The following is a 22,114-nucleotide window of genomic DNA, read 5'->3' on the forward strand; positions in this document are numbered from 1 at the left end:
AAAATCATTTTAATACTACTAATAATAAAATAAATAATAATTCAAATTTTTTTATCCATTTGTTTTTTTTTTATATAATTTAGTTTATTTCTTAATTTGTATATCTGTCTAATTATTTGCTGTGCTCATCATTTTTGTGTAAAGAAAAAAAAACACATTTCTATTTATAATTTAGTTTTCTTCTAAAAGTAAAAACTATAAATTTAATGTAAAACATGTACGAAGAAATTGTAAAAAAAACCCAACAACTATAAAATGTCTGGCAGCATAACAGTTACTGACTGTACGTTATTTTACAGATCATTTATTTTAAAATAAAATACAGAAAATATGCTATAACTATCTGTATTAGAGAAAAACATATCTGTAGAATAATGATAATAATAATCCTTTCCGTTTTTTAAGTTTAATGTTACTAATTGTTTGGCAACTTTTGCTGTCAGACTTTTTTGTTATTTTTTGCGATTTCTTTGAAAAGATTACATTAAATTTTAAATTTTACAGTAAGAAAACTGAAAAAAAAAATTAATTGAGCAATGTTTTTTTTACATATCTTTTTTACATTCAATTTTCCTGTAAAAACAGAAAGTTGCATTAATTTTACATTCATATGTGTATTTATTTATTTATTTTTACACATAATTCACTGTAATTTAACATTCAGTAGCATTAAGGAATTGACTGATACTGTAAAAAAAAATAAAAAATTATCTCCCGTGAATAAAATTAATGTTCCCTGTTGTTTTTCAATGACATTACACTTAACATAGAAAAAAACCACAAGACGTCTGTCATATAATCAAGAAAATTTCAGAAAAAATAACTTTTTTTATAGTGTATATAGCTAACTATAGAATGGTTATCTTTATATTTAGGAAGACATAAACATTGTTACAAAATAAATACAAGTACAGGACATTCTTGCACATGAAAAAATAGATGTATAAGGATTGCTGCTATGTTTGCAATCTGTGTTGAATTAAGTGATTTCAGTGCTTTCCGGTCCAAATCATCAGAAATTGGTCCTTTTTGTCTCTTTGTGGTCGTTTTGTGTTCCTTGATAGTCGTTTTGGTTCTCTCCGTGTTTGCTTTGATTCTCTTATGGTCCATTTTTGTCTCCCTAAGATAAATTAGCATTTCTTCATGGCTGCCCTGCATTTCTTTGTTAATATATCTAATAAAATTAATTTTTCCTCTTTTTTTTTTAATGACGTTACACTTAATCTAGAAGAAAAACAACAAGAAAAAGTCTGTAAAATAATCCAATAAAAAAAAAACTTTTTACAGCGTATATAGCTAACAAAATAATGTCTATCTTTAAATTTAGGAAGACATTAACATGGTTACAAAATGAAAAGAAGCACAGGACATTCCTGCACATGAAATAAGATGTATAAGGGTTGCTGCCACACACACACACACACACACCAATCCAACTCTCTCTCTCTCTCTCTCTCTCTCTCTCTCTCTCTCTCTCACACACACACACACACATTCTTGTACTTCTATCTTTGTGAGGACCCTCATTGGAACAGTTTTCATTAGTTCTAGTTTTAATTTTGTTGTGAATTTTTGTTTTCAAATCCAGTTAGTTTTAATGAGTTTTTAGAGTGAGTTTGCTAGTTTTAGTTTAGTATTTATTAGTTTTAGTTTTTTCTAATGGGGTATTTGTTGGGTGGGAGATTAAAAGAAGTCACAGTAAATTTTGCCTTTATTTCCTTTGCCTTATCCATCTTCATTATGTATGAAAAAAGTTGACAAAGACGAAAATGAAGGACATTTTCACTATAATTTTAGTTAGTTTTGTAACCTCACAATACAGTTTCAGTTAATTATCATTATCATGTAACCTTTAACCCTTAAAACAAAGTCTGAAATCTCAAAAAAGCCTTTAAATAAGTGAGGACCGGCCGAAATGTCCTCACTTTGCAAATATGTCCCCACTCTGTTGGTTAAAAACGTCTGGTCCTCACTATGTAGGGAGTACAAGAACACACACACACACACACACACAAACACACACCAATCCAACACACGCACACACACACACACACACACACACACACACACACACTTCATACATCTTGAAATAAGATGTATAAGGATTGCTGCTATGATTTGAAATTTGCGCTGATTTAAGTGATTTCAGTGATTTCTGGTCCAAATCACCTCTGAAATCATGCGCGCTGACAGCAACAGTTGAGGATGATGAGTCATGTCTTGTCTGCAGCAGCAATCAGACCTTCACAGCTTAGCCTGGACCTGCGGAGCGGCCACCAGAGGGTGTGTTACGTCACCTGAAAGCCCTTTAATCCAGCCGGGCTGCACAGCTGCTGGGCCCAGATAAGGAACGACCACCGATACATAACTGCAGCTGTTGGAGCCGTCGCTGCAGAGCGTGCGTGCCGTTCACTCAGAGCTGTAGCAGCAGATCTGCTTTTAATGGAGCAAATAATGAAAGAAAATCACTTGAACTGGAGGCTTTTTTTTTAAACCAGTGATCTCATATTTTCTTCTGAAAACTTTGGTCCGTAGAGGAGTGTGAGGGAATTCATACTGTATGTGTCGACTTGGACTGGATTCACAGTGACACAGTGTGCTCGGGTGGAACAAATGTCTGGCTCACCACAGCATGACAGAGGCACGGGCTGCAGGATCATTATGTAAGGTGGTTAATTTAAGGCCCCAGAGAGACTCTCAAACCGCCAACTATGATGCAGATAACATATTGAGGGTTTTTTTTTGCCGAATCCGACCACATAACTGAATTATTTTCCACTTTGCCGGCTGGAAAAATATCGGAAAACCATCATCAGTTGCATTTAGACAGCTTTCCTGCAAAGTTCAAACAGTAATACTTTAATAATAGGAATTTGGGAAGATTAAATGTCACTTTAATCACTGCTTCAGTATAATCAATCAATCAGACTTTATTTGAACAGCACTTTTAATCAGATAAAATGTAACACAAAGTGCTTCACACAATACTACACACTGCCCACCCACAAACAAAACAATGAGTGACTTCATAATTAATAGTGTTAATAAGAAAAGCATTCAATAATAATTATAAGGAAGAACTGAGGAAGCGTTATCTGAAATCTCATCTATTGTACCAAGAGGTGAAACAGATTAAAAATTAAATTACAATTAAAAATATTCTTATTAAAATGTATTATAAAAACTGCACAAAAACGTAAAATACAGTAAATAATTAGATAGACAAATTAAATAAATAAACCAAAATAATAGAAAACCAAAGTAGTTGGATATATTAAATAAATGAATAAAAACAAAAATAATTATCAATTATAATAATAAAACTTCATTAAAAACTACACTAACAAAATAGAATAAAGTAAATAATTTGACAGATATACAAAAATTAAAATGGTAGAAAAAACAAATAGTCAGATAAAATAACCTTATTAAATTACATTAAAAAGTAAAGTGCAGTAAATAATTAGACAGATATTAAAATGATAGAAATATATTTAAATAATAGAAAATGGTTAAATATTTTTTAAAATTATATTAATTTCATTTATTTCTATAATAATTATCCGTATTATTTTATAATTATAAATTATTATTATGTAACCTATTTATAAACCACACTTAAGAAGTAAAATACAGGAAATAATCAGGAAATAAACTAAAATAATAGAAAATTAAATGAATAGAAAATTAAAATAAAAAATATAATATCATTATTTTCATTTAATAACTATATTAAAAAGTAAAATACAGTAAATAATTAGACAGATAAACAAATAAATAAAGCTCTATTAAAATCTGGACTAAAACAGTAAAAGACTGAATAAAAATAAATAAATAAACACACTGATAAAACTCAGTTAAAGCTCAGCTTAAGAAGAAAGTCTTCAGTTTGCTTTTAAAAATATCACTTTCTCTGCTGCCCTCAGGCAGGTCAAAATAAATCCTTAAAGAGGAGTTTTTCACTCATACTGTCTTTTTTTCCATTGAAATGCAGCTGAGAGGCTCGTATAGGAAACTGTGGTCGTCCAGTGGTAATATAAATGTCTCTGTGTCATTTGGGGAAACTATGAGCTGACTTGTGTAACCACAGAGCAGACGAGATGTTCTCAGTGTTTCTGCTCCGCTGCTCCTCTGGAGTACAGTGCGGTACAGTTTCAGCTGGGATTACATGTGTCATGTTTATATTTTCCCCCTCTGCTCCCGTATAAAAGAGCTCATTATGTGTCTGAGCATAGAAAACAGAATTATGTAAATTCATGAGCACGTGGTTCAAGAGGAAATGTATCATCAAAGGCTGGAAGAGAGGATGAGAAACTCTTCTTCTGTGTTCATTCACTGTCAAAGAAAAGAAGAAACGTTATAAAGTCTGGCAGCAAAAGTTGCCAAACATTTGCTATCAAATAACGGTAACCATTCATAAATTGTTTTACGGATAAGTTCTTCAAAAACCCTGATAATATACAGTAAATATCTGAATTTAAACATATATATCTGAAGAATGACCGTTTTTTTTTTCTTTGTACATTTTTTACATTAAATTTAAAGTTTTTTCTTTTAGAAAACAGGATTTATTAACAGAAATGTGTGGGGGTTTTCTTTTTAATTTTTTACACACAAAAAAATAAAAAATTCAGTAAATAATATGACAGATATACAAATATAAATACTATATTATATTATATAAATAAACTAAAATAATTGAAAACAATAAATAGATTAAAATAATAATCATTATTTATTACTATTATTATTATTATTATTACGAAATATTAAAAATAGTAATATAATAAATATTGTTATTATAAATAATTTAAATAAACTAAAATAATTGAAAACAATAAATAGTTATATATATTTATTATTATACTTCAGTGACCCTTTAGGGGAGACTCAGAGCCCAGGCTTTTGGATTAAAATTAAAAACATTATTATTATTATTATTATAACTACACTAAAATGATGGATGTACAAATGATAGAAATAAACAAAAATGGTAGAAAACAACAAATTATAAAATTAAAATAAAAGCAAATACATAAAAAATAAAGATATTAAAAAATATGAATATAATAAGTATTAATATGAATATTTTAAAACTACACTAACAAAGCAAAATAAAAATAAATAAAAATAGTAAAAATACAATAAATAGTTAGATTTAAAATATATAAATTATTATTTATTTTTATTATTATAGTTCAGTGACCCTGTGGAGGACACTCAGAGCCGAGGCTTTTGGATTCAAATTAAAAACATTATTATTATTATTATTATTATTATCATTATTATTATTATAATGAAAACTGATACAAATTATAGAAATAAACTAAAATGATAGAAAACAACAAATAGATAAAATTAATATAAAAAAAATTCATATAAGTATTAACATGAATATTTTAAAACTACACTAACAAAGTAAAATAAAAAATAAAAAATAGTAGAAAAACAATAAATAATTATATATATGTATATATATATATATATATATATATATATATGTGTGTGTGTGTGTGTGTGTGTGTGTGTGTGTGTGTATACACCCTGTGACCCTGTGGAGGAGACTCAGAGCCGAGGCGTTTGGCCCACCGCCTCTCCGGGATGGAGATCCTATTATCGGACTCCCTGATGTCCGAGCCGCCCCCCTCCCTCCTGTCTGACCGCCTCTTGACTCCAGGTGTGTTTATTTACCTGCTGGCTCGAGCCCAGGCGGGAATGCTCCGTTCCACGAGCTCAACAAGGGTGGACTGTACCAATGTGTCCTAACGGGAGGGGGAGCCAGAAAGATGGAGACGCTATTTCTCCCGATATCTCCTCAGCATTTAGTCTGGTCCAAACCGGAGCTGTCACAAGATGCATCAAAAATAACCGTTTACTTACCAGGATTACTGTAAAACAGTTTTCAGATATCTTTTCATGATTTATTTGCTTATAACTTTTCAAACACCCCTAAAAACTTCCATCGCGACATCTTGCCTTTTGATTGACCGCTCCATATTTTTTTCTTTTTTTTTCTATGTGCTGAATTTTCCTCCTGCTGGAGAAAGGAGAAAAAACAACACAGGGGGAAACAGAGAGCAAGACGGGCACAGCGGAAAATAAAGGAGGTGGAGGAATTATTTAAAAAAGTGAATTTAAAAAAAAAAGAAGGAGATTAGCGGGAAGATTGGACGAACTGGTTGTATAAAAAAGAGAGAAGCGAGAAGACATTGCGCAAGTGGAGAACGAGACTTGCTATATACATTGATCTTTTTAAAGAAAAGTCCTCGCTTTTGTGTGAAGATTTCTTGCTCCCCATCTGCGGATTAAAAGGTGAGTTTACCCTGTTATTGTATTAGATTACCAAGGTTATTTTGTGTGTGTGTGTTTTTGCTGTTTTATTCTCTGGAGAAAGTGAGGGAGGGAGTCGCCTGTGCAGAATTGTCATTGTCCATTCAACAGCCGTGCAACAAGGCAGTAAAATATGTGCTTTCCTCGGGGGACTTCTGTGTTAGAAACGTGCAGGGATGCAACCCATTCTGTTTAATATTGCAGCATGCAAAGTAACCATTGCCCCCTTGCTCCCGTGTTTTCTAATCCAGAAACACCCCCCAAAACAGCCAACTCTGCAAGATATTAATAAATAAAATGTGTTTTGCAATGAAAAAAAAGCACATTCAGATTAGATTTGTGCATGCATGTGAGCTGAGAGTGCGTGCGTGTTATTGACGCGCACATGTGGCATCGCCAGCGGCTCTTTGTTCCTCTCCACCACCTCCTCCCCCCTATAATAACCGACCCAGGCATGACAGCTCAATGGCATGTCCTGCAGGCAGAATATAGGGCAGTATTGGCATGAACTTGAATCATATATGAACCTGAACTCCCCTCCTCCTCCTTAATGCATCCCTCCATGCTCGTCTTCAGGCAGCATCATTGCTCGTCCTTTGTGGTGTTTAAAGCGCCCTACAGAGCTGCAGCAGTGCTGATTTCATGGTTAAATACTTTGTTTAAAATTATTATCGTGACGGTGTCTTTCTTTCTAAGAGGAGGAGGTGGGGAGTTCGAGGGGGGTCGAGAGGGGGTTGTTTTGGCTCTTGGCGCGCCAGAGGAGGGGATATAATGTGTGTCAATGTCAAATGGAGGTGTGTCCCCAGTGTGTGTGTGTGTGTGTGTGGTTTCACTGGCCCTGTGTTGGCTCAGATAAAAAACAACAACAAAGAAAAATGAACTGAGAGAAAAATAAAGAAATCATGCAGCAAAAAGCCTGAAAAGATGCGTTCCGTAAGAGTCTCCCTTATGGAATATCTCATAGCCTGGCGCGAGAGGGGAAATGTTTTACTTCAGTGTGTCGTGCCAGACCAAGGACACACACACACACACACACACACACACACACACACACACACACACACACCCTTGTACTTCCATCTTTGTGAGGACACTCATTCAGATACTGTATTCCCTTGTTATTCATTCTATTATAGCCTGAACCTTAAAACCAAGTCTTAACCCTGAAACAGGCCTTTGAAGAGAAATGTCCCCACTTTTCAAAATGTCCTCACTCTTTTGTTTGAACAAATATTCTGGTCCTCACTATGTAGGAAGTACAAATACACACACACACACACACACACACACACACATGCACACAAATCTCCCGGCTGCACAGCTCCACAGACAGGTTCTCACTATGCTGCAAGCTGCACGCACGCACTCAAGCAAAGCTCTCGCGCGCAGATTCTGTGAGTCATACCGCATTTGGAGACTCGCAGCCTCACCGCTCCTTGAGTGAAGTGGAGCCCCTGCTGATAGCGCACACACGCACACGCACACACGTGCACAGGGTCGTGCATGAGCCCGTAGAAGCCTCCTGTGAAGTAGACATTGTTTCACGACTGTGCACGGGGAAGAGCATGCGTGCACATGAGCCTATGTCAGATATTTTAGACTGTGTGGATATAGAAATGCAGCCACACACACACACACACACACACACACACACACACACACGGACACACACAGAGTGGACTGTTTGTCTTTCTTTGTTGTTGGTGGGTGTGGTGTAACCAGCAGCCTTGTGTTCATAATTTAGTGGCTGTTTTTTTTTCAAGTGAATTTTCAGAATCATATCAGAATGAGTTACTACACATTGAAGGATGTGGCTCCTGAAAAATACTCTTTAGGATATTAACCCTCTGAACCCCAAGCTGTTTCAGGGCGTTTTCTGTTCTTTTTAAAAAAAAAAATGTTTTACTCACTATGGCCTTTTTTTTTACTGTATTATATAAAAGTCCTGCTGCTCGTTGGAATCAGCACAATCATGGCTAGAAGTCGGAACAACTCAAAAATGTCTTTTGTGCAGAATAACACAGTTATAATGACATAAATCATAAAAAAAAAGAATAATTTCTCTGATAAATTATTTTTTTAAAAATTGGAATTGGAATGAATTAAATTATTAACACTTTTCCAAATGCCCACAAGTGTCATGAATATTGAGGGGAAAAATAGGTCTCCACATGTTATACATATTGAACTATTTCCATTTTTCCAGCCTCTCCTGTCCTCTCCCCTCAGCTCTGTGTAAACAGATTTTCAGTGAATATTTGTCACGTGACAGTTCGTCTCAGCAGAATCAATCATGGCTTCACAGTGTCTCTGAGGAGCAGAATTTAATGTTTTTAACAGGATCTAGTTATTACAAACGCTATATTTTTGGCAACGTTTTAAATGAGACATGTAAAATAAAGTGATTTTGACAGAAATTTGGTTGCTTGTTCTAACAGAAATTTTCGTACCCAATGATCCATTCAAGGACTGTCAGATAGTTAAAATCCTGACAATAATGCCTGTTTTCACAGTTTCACATAAAGTGATTTTGACAGAAATATCACAAATTTGAGCTTCATTTTGGCTACTTTTTCTCATGGAAACCTTCACAACCAATAATCCATTCAAGGACTTTCAGAAAGTTCAAATTCTGATGATAATGCCTGTTTTTACAGTTTCTTTCTACGAAAAAAGATGAATGTTTACCAATCTTTCAAAGAAAACATTTAAATCCTGCAGACAGGATGGTTAATGACCACTTTGACATTAAATGCATCCAAGTACAACTCTTTAATGACTTTAAATAGATATTTTGACAACATTATGGCTCTGCTTTTACTTCATGATTATTTCATTTCCCTCCTGTTTGACACTAAACATGTAGATCTTTACAGCATCTCTGTCGTCTCTGTGTGTGAGAGCTGACGGTGGAAGAGACTTCAAAGACTCTCCCTCTAATCTGTTCCAGTATCATAAATGACGAATCATGGGGTATTTATAGAGGTCAGGAGAACAATTTGTTCTGCTGTGCATGTTTTAATTTAATTTGATTTAACTCCACAGATGTTGAACTGCGGAACCAGCGTTGTGTAACAGGCTGTTCTTCATATGCATTAAGTGAGAAGATAAGAATGGATTCTGCTTGTCTCACATCGTTGTGAGTTGAAATCCTTCTGGGTTTTGTAGTGTTCATCTCACAAAATAAGCAGTTTGAACTCTCAAATGTGTCATTACTTATTGACATTTGATTGATTTATTTAACTTAATCAAACAGATTTACAGATAAGCATTATAAAGAGAAATATAAATTCAAATGCAGTAAAAGTCCAACAGGGTGAGGTTGTTGAACATTATTATATTGCAAAACATTTTTGTGTTTTGCACTTTTAAAAAAAGCAAAATATTTCCAGATTTCTCTCTATCAACTCAAGAAAAAATGTAATTTCAATTAGAGCTGCAATAATAAGTCAATTAATCAAAAGCCTGTTAATTACTTAGCAACTATTTTGATAATTTAATAATCTTTTTAGTAATTCTTTAAGCAAAAGAAAGCCCAACATTCACTGGTTTTGTGTTTAAATGTCAGAATTTGATGCTTTTTTTGGGGTCAAACATGATAATAAGTTCAATAGCGTTGGATATTTGGACTATTGGTCGGATAAAACAAATCATTTGAAGACTCTGGGAAATTATATGGGGATTTTTTTACTATTTTCTGACATTTTAGAAACAAAAAAATCTTATTAAAAACAAAATATTTGGCCGATTCATTAATTTTTGGAAATAATTGTTGGTTGCAGTCCTAATTCTAAGGCTCATCACAAGATTCAAGTAATTGCTCGTATTGATGTTTGGACTGATTCATGATGTGTGTGACCATTAAATGTTCTCAGTTATCTTCCGGGCTGTCGACCTGTCACCGCTGATTTGATTTGTGGTGTTTTTCTGGAGTCGTGTCATACACGTCTGTCAGGATCAAAAATAAACTCTTCAGCTGGAGGAACAGCTGCCCTTTGGTCTGATGCTGCATCCTCAAGTGTTTGTGTGCCGGCCAGACTAATAATCCAAGATCAACTCGTCGACATCATTAAACAACATTAAACTGTGGCAGCTCAGAGTTAGCAGACATTTCTCAACCCACTGACAGAACAGGAACAACTGTGACACATCAAATCATAAAATAAGTATAATAATATCTATAAAATCTATAAGTCCTGCAGCTCTATGGAATCAGCACAATCATGGCTAGAAGTGGGAACAACTCAAACATGTCTTGTGCAGAATTACAGTGAAAAAAAGAAAAACATGTAGAATAAATTATGATAAATTATATATTTTTTAATTGGAATAAAATGGAATTTATATATACAACACTTTTCCAAGTGGCCGCAAGTGTCAAGAATATTGGAAAAACAGATTGTGTCTCCACATGCTATACATATTGAAGTATTGGCATTTCCAGCCTCTCCTGTCCTCTCCTCTCAGCTCTGTGTAAACAGATTTTCAGTGAATATTTGTCACGTGACAGTTCGTCTCAGCAGAATCAATCATGGCTTCACAGTGTCTCTGAGGAGCAGAATTTAATGTTTTTAACAGGATCTAGTTATTACAAACACTTTATTTTTGGACATGTTTTAAATGAGACATGTAAAATAAAGTGATCTTGACAGAAATTTGGTTGCTTGTTCTAACAGAAATTTTCGTACCCAATGATCCATTCAAGGACTGTCAGATAGTTCAAATCCTGACAATAATGCCTGTTTTCACAGTTTCTTTCAACAATAAATGGTGTATTTTTGGGGATCTTTTAAAAGTAAGTTTCAATTCCGCCAATGAGGTTCAGAGGGTTAATGACTACTTTAAAACTAACAGGAACATCTGCAAATCTTTGACGATTATTTTTTTAAAAGAAGGTTTATCATAGATGGTTTGTTAACCCCCATGTTTCTTTTTCTCTGCATCACTGAAACTGTTGCCATGGTGGCTATTGACCAGCCTGACCTCATTACAGACCGGTAGTAGCATCATTGGACATCCCCTGCACTCATGTGGACCATCAGTGACAGTTTGACCTTTTGCACTCAACTCAAAGGTTTACAGGGTTCCCAGCAATGTTTGTTTTTATCCGTGGCGAGTGGAGGTAGTGGCAGCTGTAGCTGATTTAAGTATTAAACGCTGCAACTGCATATTTGCTCACTCTGCCAAAGCACAAATGCACTTCCCCGGCTGCTGGTGTGACTTACACTAGTGTATTCAGACTGTCACCTTGCCTGTTGACTCTACCAATATTAACATTCACTCCCGCAGTGTTTGCTAATCCATCAGGGAAAGACGATATGCTTGACCTGTTAGGGCGGCTTGTACAGTGGTGAAGTTCAAATCATAGTTTAATGTTGGATAAAAGTGGACCTAAAGATTTTTAATCAATTTGTTTTTCAAATTATGAGCCATTACTGTAGAAGTTATTGCAGCTTTGACAATAAAACAGTTTATTACATGGAAATATTGACCGCTGGAGGTAATTTCCTGACTCAGAATGAGCTGCAGTGATAAACTGACCGAACATTCAACATGTTTTATCAGCGCAGACTGCTCGGCTCTGTGGTGTGCTAGCTTCCATAAAACAGAGGCGCTGATAACAGTGTTGAAAGGTAGATGAATGTGTGGATATGAAGCAAACTAGGCCAGTAAACAGCTATAATTAGAGGTGGATTCAGGTCCCAGAATACCAGGGAATCAAATGCTGTTGTCATCCCGACTGCTCAGAAATAGTTTTGTCCTTATGTTGAGGTGTTGACGCTGAGTTGATCTCCTCTCTAAGTGCACGCCAGCTGCTGGCTTCATATGGACCTGCCAGTGTTGTGACACGCGGCTTAATGCAGCTGTGGCGCCAAGCCACTGATTAAATGTGAAGTATTGTTGTGGTAAATGAGCTCTGTTACGGTGCTTGATTGTGGTCTGGTCCTGATGGTGCGACGGAGCTGATGTTCCTGTCTGTGGGTGTAATTGCCTCTTCAGAGTTAGAGTTTTGTTTACTGCTCAGTTTGAGTATCGCTGTTAAGGCTGATAGCCACTTTCACCAGCTTTCACTTGGAACAAACATTAACGTAGACTATTGAGAATATAAAGTACGCTTTAGAAGCTGTGATAATCAACATTTTTGTATTAGCAATGGATCAAATGACCATATGTAATGTGCGAGGTGTTGCTTGTAGTGACAAATCCACAAATGAACCAACCTGTAATAAACCTCAGCTCGATGAGGTGTTTTATTTTATCTTCGCTTGGTTTTTGTTACATTTTATGGCCCACAAACTTCACTCTAATCAACCTTGTTAACGGTGGAAAAGTCCCAGATAAAGCCCTGTAGTAACCTGCAAAAGAGGCCCCTTACGACATTTATATAAGCAGCTTGTTGGGAAACACATTTAGGATTGTTCGCTGGAAGTCAGTTTAATTGGTACAAAGAGCAACAAAGTCTGTGAAGTGGACGTACAAGGCAAACAAACAGAACTTTCACCCAACAGGCCATTGTTCATGTCCTGTGTCAAACTAAAAGTCAATTTTGAACTGTTCTTTTGAAAGTAATGTAACTAATTTAACTACATTGTGTTTTTACAATTTTATGGCCCACAAACTTTGCTCTAAGCAACTTTCCAGCCACAGTAGACAACTGATTTCAAAAACAAAGTCTTACATAAAACTAGCGTAGAGTGTGTCCTCCTGCAAAAAAAAAAAAAAACAGCCCCTTAAGCCATTTGTATAAGCAGCTTGTTATGAAACACATTTATTGTTTGGTTGAAGTCAGTTTAATTCGTACAAAGAGCAACAAAGTCCATGAAGCGGACGTACAAGGCAAACAAATACAGGACCTTCACCCAGGAAGCCACTGTTCATGTCCTGTATGAAACTAAAAGTCATTGTTGAATTGCTTATGTAGTTAACGTAACTGATGTAACTAACATGTTGTTACAATTTCCTGGCCCACAAACTTCGCTCTAATCAACCGTGTTTCCAGCCGCAGTAGACAGCTGATTTCAAAAACAAAGTCTTACATAAAGCTAGTGTAGAGACCGTCCTCCTGCAAAAGAACAGTCCCTTAAGCGAATTTTATAAGCAGCTTGTTTGGTGGAAGTCAGTTTAATTGGTACAACGAGCAACAAAGTGAATTGGACATACAAGGCAAACAAACACAGGAGGTCACTGTTCATGTCCTGTGTGAAACTAAAAGTTATTGTTGAATTGTTTTTAGTTAATGTAACTACGACATGCTCTATGTCTCAAGCGTAACAATTTCATATACTTACATACAGAAAGTTAAGTAATGTAACAAATGTACCTATTTTACCCAAAACCACAGTCTTTTTCTAAACCTAACCAAGTAGTTTTGTTGCCTAGACCTAACCAATCTGTGACCATTTCACAATTTCAACCATGTTTTAAAAATGCAACAGTTATGTTTAGGTATGAGCATCTCCTTCCACTGCTGTGGTTACTAATTCAGGAAACATGCCTCTGGGAACAAACAACCTCTGTGGTGGTCAGAGTTGGAGGACTGGTTGCACTCTGTTTTCCCTGTCTAGCATCAAACGAAAAGATAGCGACTAGCTGGTGAACACAGTGATTTTCTCAGGAGTTGGTGGAGACCAAAAAAGAGCAAATAGGAGAGTGAATATTGGACTTTCGGTCATCATGGGACCAAAAAATGTCTCTAAATGAATGCTATCGTTGCTTTGTGTTTATAGTCAGCTGCTTTTAGATCAAACAAGGAAATCCGTCCTGGTCAAGAAAGTCCAAGTAGCCCAAACCACCAGTGTTTTTCGACCAATTGGCAGCTACATCATGGTTTAAATGTGTGTAACAACACAGAGAAGCAACTATTTTTTCCAAATAATGGCGGCTCCAAAAGAGGTTATTGTAGGTGTTGCGATAACATCAACTGTAGAAATAGAGAGTATTTCGTCACGAAAGTAGAGCAACGGAAGACTATGTTTTCTTGTCTCTTCCTTGCTTCAGCAAGAGTTTGATTTACCAAACTGTCGTCATATGGTTCTTTGATCTGATCTGCCGAAGTTATCTTGTGATAGACAGATGGTTCATCCAATCAGCGGCCAAGTATTTCTTTAAAGTTCCTGCCCTTTACACTTTCCAATGACGGCTTCTCAGATGGCTCTGTGTGAGAGACCATCTGGTGCACCAGGTTAGTCTTTTAAAACTCCAAAGTTATTCAAACATGTCACTGTTTCTGCATACCATCTGTCCGAAGTGTCATTTGTAGGAATCTCTAATTAGAAGTGGAACAGAGCACCACATAAAGTATTAGTTCAGAGGAAGTTTTGCTGTTTCAGTCAGTCCAAATGTGATTATTTGCTGGTTTTCTTTGCCATATATTATGCTAAACTGACTGTCTTTGAGTGGAGGACTGTAGGACCTTCGACTTTGAGAAACTGATCGACTTTTATAGACGACACGATGGTTTATAATGAAAATAACTGCTACTTTGAGTCCTAAATTCATGATTTGTAACTAAAAGTCTAAACCAGACTAATTACAGTGCATTGATGAGTTGTATACAGGAAGAAAAATCCCTCCTGTCCCATATTTACACACTCCAGTTGTATCCTGAATGGCCCATCTGAGTGCAGCTACTGTAACTAACATTGTCTAATGTTGCACTTCCCCGCTGTTGGCACCAACAGAAACATTGATTCTACTCTGTTGACAGTAGATTCAGCTCAGTGTGTTAAAACACGGCCGACGAGAGAAATCGAGAACGCAAAACAAACATTGAAATTTGTGCTCACGGGCTGCAGAGAAGTGAATCGTTTGGATGGAAACCAAAGCACACCGAGCACAGCTGCAATGTTGTTTCCCACTCAGACCTGCATGTTTGGCTGCATTCAGGGGATTTTACTCAGTTGTTTGCTCAGTTTTATTGAAGAAAAATATAGTAATTAAAAGTCCACTGGCACATGACTTAGTATTATTTACTTTAGCTATTAAAGAAATGAAGAAGAATAAGCTGAAATGGAGTTAAACAGGAATAAAAACAAGATAACAGAAAAAATATATTGACTTTTCTGAGATTTTCAGAGTTTATTTATGAGATTAAAAGCTGAAACTACAGCTCCCACTGTAAGACTTAAAATGTGTTTTTTCATTTGGATGGTTTCCTGAAAGCAATTATTGGCCAAAAACACCAAGAAAAGGGAATTTAAATTGACTTTTGTCATTAATTGTCTGTAAACATGTTTGTTTTACAGTCCAGTCATCCTCTAAATCAGACTGAATTCTAGAAGTTGTTTGCTTACACAATTGTCATAAAAACTTGATTTTCTGAGATTATTTTGTCTATTTAAACGATTAAAAAGCTCCCAGCTGAAACTACAGCTCCAATATCAAGACCAAAATGTATTAAACATATTTTTATATGTATTTAGATTAAAGAAAAAGGGAATTTTAATTGACTTTTATCAATAATTGTTCACAAACGCGTTTGTTTTACAGTCCAGAAATCCTCTAAATCAGACTGAATTCTAGACAATAGTGAATTGTCAGTTTTAAGCACTGTTGGCTTTGTATCTGCACATCGTGGGTTATTTTGATACGACTCTTGTTTGGCAGCGGTGCACACTTGAACAGGGTGATCTCAGATGTATTTGTGTGCGTACAGTGAAGAGGAGTACATTAGCTGATGACTGGGACGGAGTGGAACAACGCTGCTCGCTGCGTAGGTGTTTCAGATCAGTCTAGTCTGAACAAATCCTGACCATGTGAGTAACGTTTGAATTGTTATCATCAGTCTTGGCCAGTTGTAGTGTCTGCTGCATATTAGTCTGTTTATGAACATCCTTATTTTTTATATTCTGTGTAGGTGTGCTGGAGTAAAGCAGCATCTGGGTCAGAGCATATGGATTTTTTTTTACTGTGTAGGTGTATGAGATTACAGCAGCATCGAGGCCAGTGTGTGGAAGTGTGTGTGTGTGTGTGTTTGCAGGGGGAAACGCTCAGTCTTTTGCCCGGTGGCTAGAGGCCAGATACAGATAGTCCGGGCACCACAATGCCCCGTCTGTTCCCACGAGTCCAAACAGGCCTTCACAACAGCCTATTTATAGACAAACGCTCGGCCCAAACTCCATTCATGCTCCTCAGGTTGGATGCACAGAGCCGATTGTGCCAATATAAAAGAACAAAAATATTTTTCAGAATTTTTCTGTATTATTTTACAAGGTTTTTTCTACATTAAGTGCAAACAAATGCCATGAAAAGGAGTAAATCAATTTTATTGCAAATATTTAACATAAAATGGAAGTTGGAATCTGTAAATTAATATAATGGACTTTTTTTTTTTTACAGTGTTTTTCAATTGCTTAATGGTAAACCTTTTCTTTTACAGTCTTTTACAGTAAAACGTATTTAAATTTGCCATAATTTGAATGAATCTAAAAAGATACCATAAAGCAACTTTAAGTAACCACAAATAAAAAATGAATCTTGACTGCAACATATTTAAATGTAAAATGCAAAATTTATATTTCATGTTAAACAAAAAAGTTAAAACACTTACTGTCATATTAAAGAAAAAAGCATTTTTTAAATACGGATATTTAATGTAGATTATCTGTATTATTATTATCTGTAAAATAACTTCATGTTGTTTTCTGTTATTGCCAGACTTCTTACTTTTTTTTTTTTTTTTTTTACATTGTTTCCTTAAAAAAGTGAACCAACCGTGTGGTGCAAATGTCACACTCTGTGACTTTGAGTTAAAGTGACCTCAATGTGTCCAAATGTGCATCCAGTCTGGTGCTGTCAGGGGCGACAGTTCACCGTGTGTGTGTGTGTCTGTGTGTGTGTCTATGTGTGTGTCTATGTGTGTGTCTATGTGTGTGTCTATGGCATTCCACGGCAGCTCACAGTTACATAACCGGGGCTGTTTGTCAATAGATCCACAGGCAGAGGAAAAGCTGAGCGGGGCAGAAAATAAACAGCCAAAGAAACATGTTCACAGGGGGAGCGACGCTCGCCCCCCACCGCTACGCACAATATCCATGTGAAGTGTTTCTACACTGAGGAGGTTGTGTCACAGATCTCCTAGCAACGCCACGATGGAAGCCCACTGGAAAAAAGAATGGCTGCAGGGTAGCAATGGATAAATATGGAACAACAGGAGAACAGCTACCTGAGAAACTAGAGCTTCACTGTTGCAGGAAATGCCCCTAAACGAGCGTTTTTTGCTCTTTTGGCATTTTACTCACTGTGGCCTAATATTTCACTGCAATATATAAAATATATCTAAAATCTATAAGTCCTGCAGCTCTATGGAATGAGCACAATCATGGCTAGAAGTGGGAACAACTCAAACATATCTTTACTGCAGAATAACACAGGTATAATGACATAAATCATAAAAACATGAATATAAATTATTTTTTTAAAAATGGAATAAAATGTAATTATGTCAACACCACTTTTCTAAGTTCCCACAAGCGTAATTTGTGAATATTGTAAAAATAAAATTGTGTCTCCACATGCTATACATATTGAATTATTTGCATGTTTCCAGCCTCTCCTGTCCTCTCCTCTCAGCTCTGTGTAAACAGATTTTCAGTGAATATTTGCCACGTGACCGTTCGTCTCAGCAGAATCAATCATGACTTCACAGTGTCTCTGAGGAGCAGAATTGAATGTTTTTAACAGGATCTAGTTACTACAAACACCTTATTTTTGGCAACGTATTAAATGAGGCATTTAGAATAAAGATTTTGAGAGAAATATCACAATTTTAAGCTTTGTTTTGGTCACTTTTTGTAACAGAAACTTCTGAATTCTATGATCCATTCAAGGACTGACGGAAAGTTCAAATTCGGACGATAATGCCTGTTTTTAAAGTTTCTTTCTAAGATAAACAGTGTATTTTTGTTGATTTTTGTGTGTAGAATAAATTGAAATAAATTTTGACAGAAATATCTTTAGCTTCATTTTGGTTACTTCTCTGGCGGAAATAAACTTAAACCATTTTAAAATGTGTGAATTGTTAAACTTTTTGTCCAGTTATGTTAAAAAGTGAAAATGCACACTTGTTTAAATCAGTTATTGATGCTAAAACGTAACATTTGAGTCCTTACAATGATGAGTGGCGCTCAGGATATTGATGCGTTTAAGTAGATTAATGATATTTCCTGTGTAACTGTAAACAGTGTGTGTTATGTGTGTATGTTTTCTCATACACACACATACACACACACACAACTCGAGCAATTAGTGTTTTAATAACTCAACAGTAATCAAAGCCATTGGGCGCCTGCTGCAGTAATGGCTCATAATCATTAACTTCACACGGCTCCATTTATTTCTGCTTCCGGCTCGATCACAATCTGACTCCATGGCAGCGAGGACGAGACACTTACTGTCCTTTTAATCTGTTGGACACCTTATCTATTATTAATTTATACATATTTAATTTATCTGCATAATGGACCACCGGCACTGTGAATCCCCCTCGTTAGCTGCTCATGTTTGAGCCCAGAGCTGCAACAGTTTGACATCGTTGAGTGACGTTTCAACGACAGCTTCTGCAGTAATGATGCGACTCTGCTCGAGATGTTTTAATGATGCAGAATCATATTTGAACATAACACACACTGTTTACAGTTACACAGGAAATATCATTAATCTACTTAAACTCATCAATATCCTGAGCGCCTCTCATCATAGTTAGGACTCAAATGTTACGTTTTAGCATCAATAACTGATTTAAACAAGTCTGTGTTTTCACTTTTTAACATAACTAGACAACGAGTTTAACAATTCACACATTTTATAATGGTTTAAGTTTAATTCCGGCAAAAAGTAGCCAAAACGAAGCTAAAATTTTTGATATATCTGCCAAAAACACTTTTTTCTACACACAAAATTGATTTTAAAAAAAATACACAGTTTATCCTAGAAAGAAACTGTAAAAAAAAGACAATCATCAAAATTTGAACTTTCTGACAGTCCTTGAACGGGTCATAGGTTACAAATATTTACGTTAGAAAATATTTGAATTGAGTTGGATTAATATTAAAAAAAAAATTGAGACACTGAATTTTAGGACTTCATTAAATGTAAGCCATAATCATTATAATTAGAAATTAATTCATTCTGTGTGTAATGGATCTATATAATGTGTTATTTCCACTTTTTGAATTGAATTACTGACATAAATACATTTTTCTATGGCATTCTGATTTATTGAGATGCACCTGTAAGATAGATTTACAGATCTATCAACAAAACCATGCGAGTGTTAGTTAGCTAAGAATTTCTTTAGTTGAGAGCAGCTTCATATTAAGTCTTAAAGTTATGCATAATTAAAAGCATGGCCGCTTTGAGTGACAGGTGGCGTGTCTCAGCAGCCAGGCTTCGTGCAGCTCCACCTCTCTGCCTGTTTTTGGATCAGTTAGGTGGAGTCAGGTCAGACTCTGCCATGCTGGTGTTGGCTGCAGCCACACTGAGCCTGTGTGACTACGTGCTTTTCCAACTTCATAGCAGCAGTTTAAAGGAAGCACCCCTTCCTGTTTCACAATCAGAAAAACCCTGAGCACAAAGCCAGGTCCTTCAAGAATCTTTTTTTTTCCCTAGTTTGGTGTGGAGGCAGTTGGACACCAGTTACAAGTTGGTGCTTATCTGCAGAGACAAGTGGCCGACCTGTCGAGGCTGAATGGGAGAAAATCCTTTCAGCAATCACGTTCTCTTTTTACATTTTATTCACTGTGGCCTTGTATTTCACTGCAATATATATAAAAAAATACATAAAATATATAAGTGCTGCAGCTCTATGGAATCAGCACAATCATGGCTAGAAGTGGGAACAAGTCAAACATGTCTTTTGTGCAGAATAACCCTGTTATAATGACATAAATCATAAAAAAAAAGACAAAACGCAAGTTGAATTTCTCTGATAAGTTATTTTTAAAAATTTGAAAAAAATGGATTTTAGATATAAAACACTTTTTCAAGTAGCCACAAGTGTCATGAATATTGGAAAAATAAAACAGTCTCCACATGTTATACATATTGAACTATTGTCATGTTTCTAGCCTCTCCTGTCCTCTCCTCTCAGCTCTGTGTAAACAGATCTTCAGTGAATATTTGTCACGTGACTGTTCGTCTCAGCAGAATCAATCATGGCTTCACAGTGTCTCTGAGGAGCAGAATTTAATGTTTTTAACAGGATCTAGTTATTACAAACACTTCATTTTTGGAGACGTTTCAAATGAGACATATATTACAATTTTAAGCTTTGTTTTGGCTACTTTTTCTAATGGAAACTTTCAAAACCCATGATCTGTTCAAGGACTGTCGTAAAGTTCAAATTTTGACTATAATGCCTGTTTTTACAGTTTAATTCTAGGACAAATGGTGGATTTTTGCCCATTTAAATGTAACTATATATTCAGGGGGCTCAATTTGCGTACGCCAAATAGATGAAAATTCCCTCCAATAAAAGGATTGTGTTAGGAATAAGGCTTGTCCTAAACTAATGATCTGTTCAAGGACTGTCAGAAAGCTCAAATTCAGACAACAATGCCTGTTTTTACAGTTTCTTTCTACGATAAACGGTGTATCTTTGGCGATCTTTTTCAAGAAAACCTACATTTCAAACCTCAGTAAATGTGTCACAGGAACCTTTCTTGAGTTAATACAGTCCAGATAATGCTTCCTAAATGTAACTTTGTGCTCTTAATCTACCCTAGAAATAGCTCTCTGCGTGTGTATTCCATGCAGGGTCTTATGTTTTATTAAAGACGTGTGTTTTGGGAGCTTCCACGTGAAGAAAGGCTGTTTTATTTTTGGCTGCAGCCTCAATGAGCTCACCATCACACAGACATTCATCTCTATCATACATTTACCCTCGCTTGAAGGTCAATTAGTGTATGTGTGTGTGTGTGTGTGTGTGCTTGTGACTGCATGGGTCTCTTGTGATCATGTGCTCGTCTGTTGGTCTGTGACCTCGATCGAAACAATCGATTCCACCGTCTGAGTCTCTTTCAGCTCTGTTTTTCTCCTTACATGTAGCTGAATTAACTCTCTCATCAGACCTGAGCAGAATGAATCGCTGTCTGTTGTACATTCACATAATTAGTTGAGGTAATTACTGGTTTCGCTTCACACCGCACTCTGATACACTCTCCGAGCTGCTGAGCGAACAGACTGAGAGCCTATCTGCTGGGCGCCATGAGACGTTCAGGGGCGATTGTCGATGAAGGAGAGAGAATTTAAATTTCATAGATAAAGAGAGAGGCACGTGTTGGTTCATTATCACCCAGACTGTTTGTTCTGCTGCTCTGTGCAGTAGACTTCCCTGTAGGTCATGGGTTGAATTATTTTATGATTTTTCAACCATTTTTAACACAATCCATTTTTTTGTTGGGTATTTTAACCTATTTGGCATAACCCTGTGAACCCTCTGAATATGTTTTCTTTTAAAAATTGCTAAAAATGACACCCTTTATCGGAGAAAGAAACTATAAAAACGCATTATCATCAAAATTTGAACTTCTGTCACTTTACCCTACATGACTCATTTAAAACATCTCCCAAAATAAAGCTTTTGCAATAACTAGATCCTGTTAAAAACATTAAATTCTGCTCCTCTGAGACACTGTGAAACCATGATTGATTCTGCTGAGACGAACGGTCAGGTGACAAATATGCACTGAACATCTGTTTATACAGAGCTGAGGGGAGAGGACAGGAGAGGCTGGAAACATGTAAATAATTCAATATGTATAACATGTGGAGACAGTTTTATTTT

The 22,114-nt window shown here is 35.9% G+C and overlaps 1 protein-coding gene across 1 annotated transcript in view; it reads left to right on the forward strand.

Moving 5' to 3' along the window:
- Positions 1–5,866: 5,866 nt before the first annotated feature.
- The window catches only part of ndrg2 (NDRG family member 2), a 45,295-nt gene continuing 29,047 nt past the window's right edge, over positions 5,867–22,114 (forward strand). The window contains exon 1 of the mRNA XM_059354679.1: positions 5,867–6,312. The gene's annotated coding sequence lies outside the window, so the exon portion shown is untranslated. The remainder of the gene's footprint in view (positions 6,313–22,114) is intronic.

This window comes from Centropristis striata, chromosome 17 (genome assembly GCF_030273125.1).
Source record: "Centropristis striata isolate RG_2023a ecotype Rhode Island chromosome 17, C.striata_1.0, whole genome shotgun sequence".
Taxonomy (NCBI): domain Eukaryota; kingdom Metazoa; phylum Chordata; class Actinopteri; order Perciformes; family Serranidae; genus Centropristis; species Centropristis striata.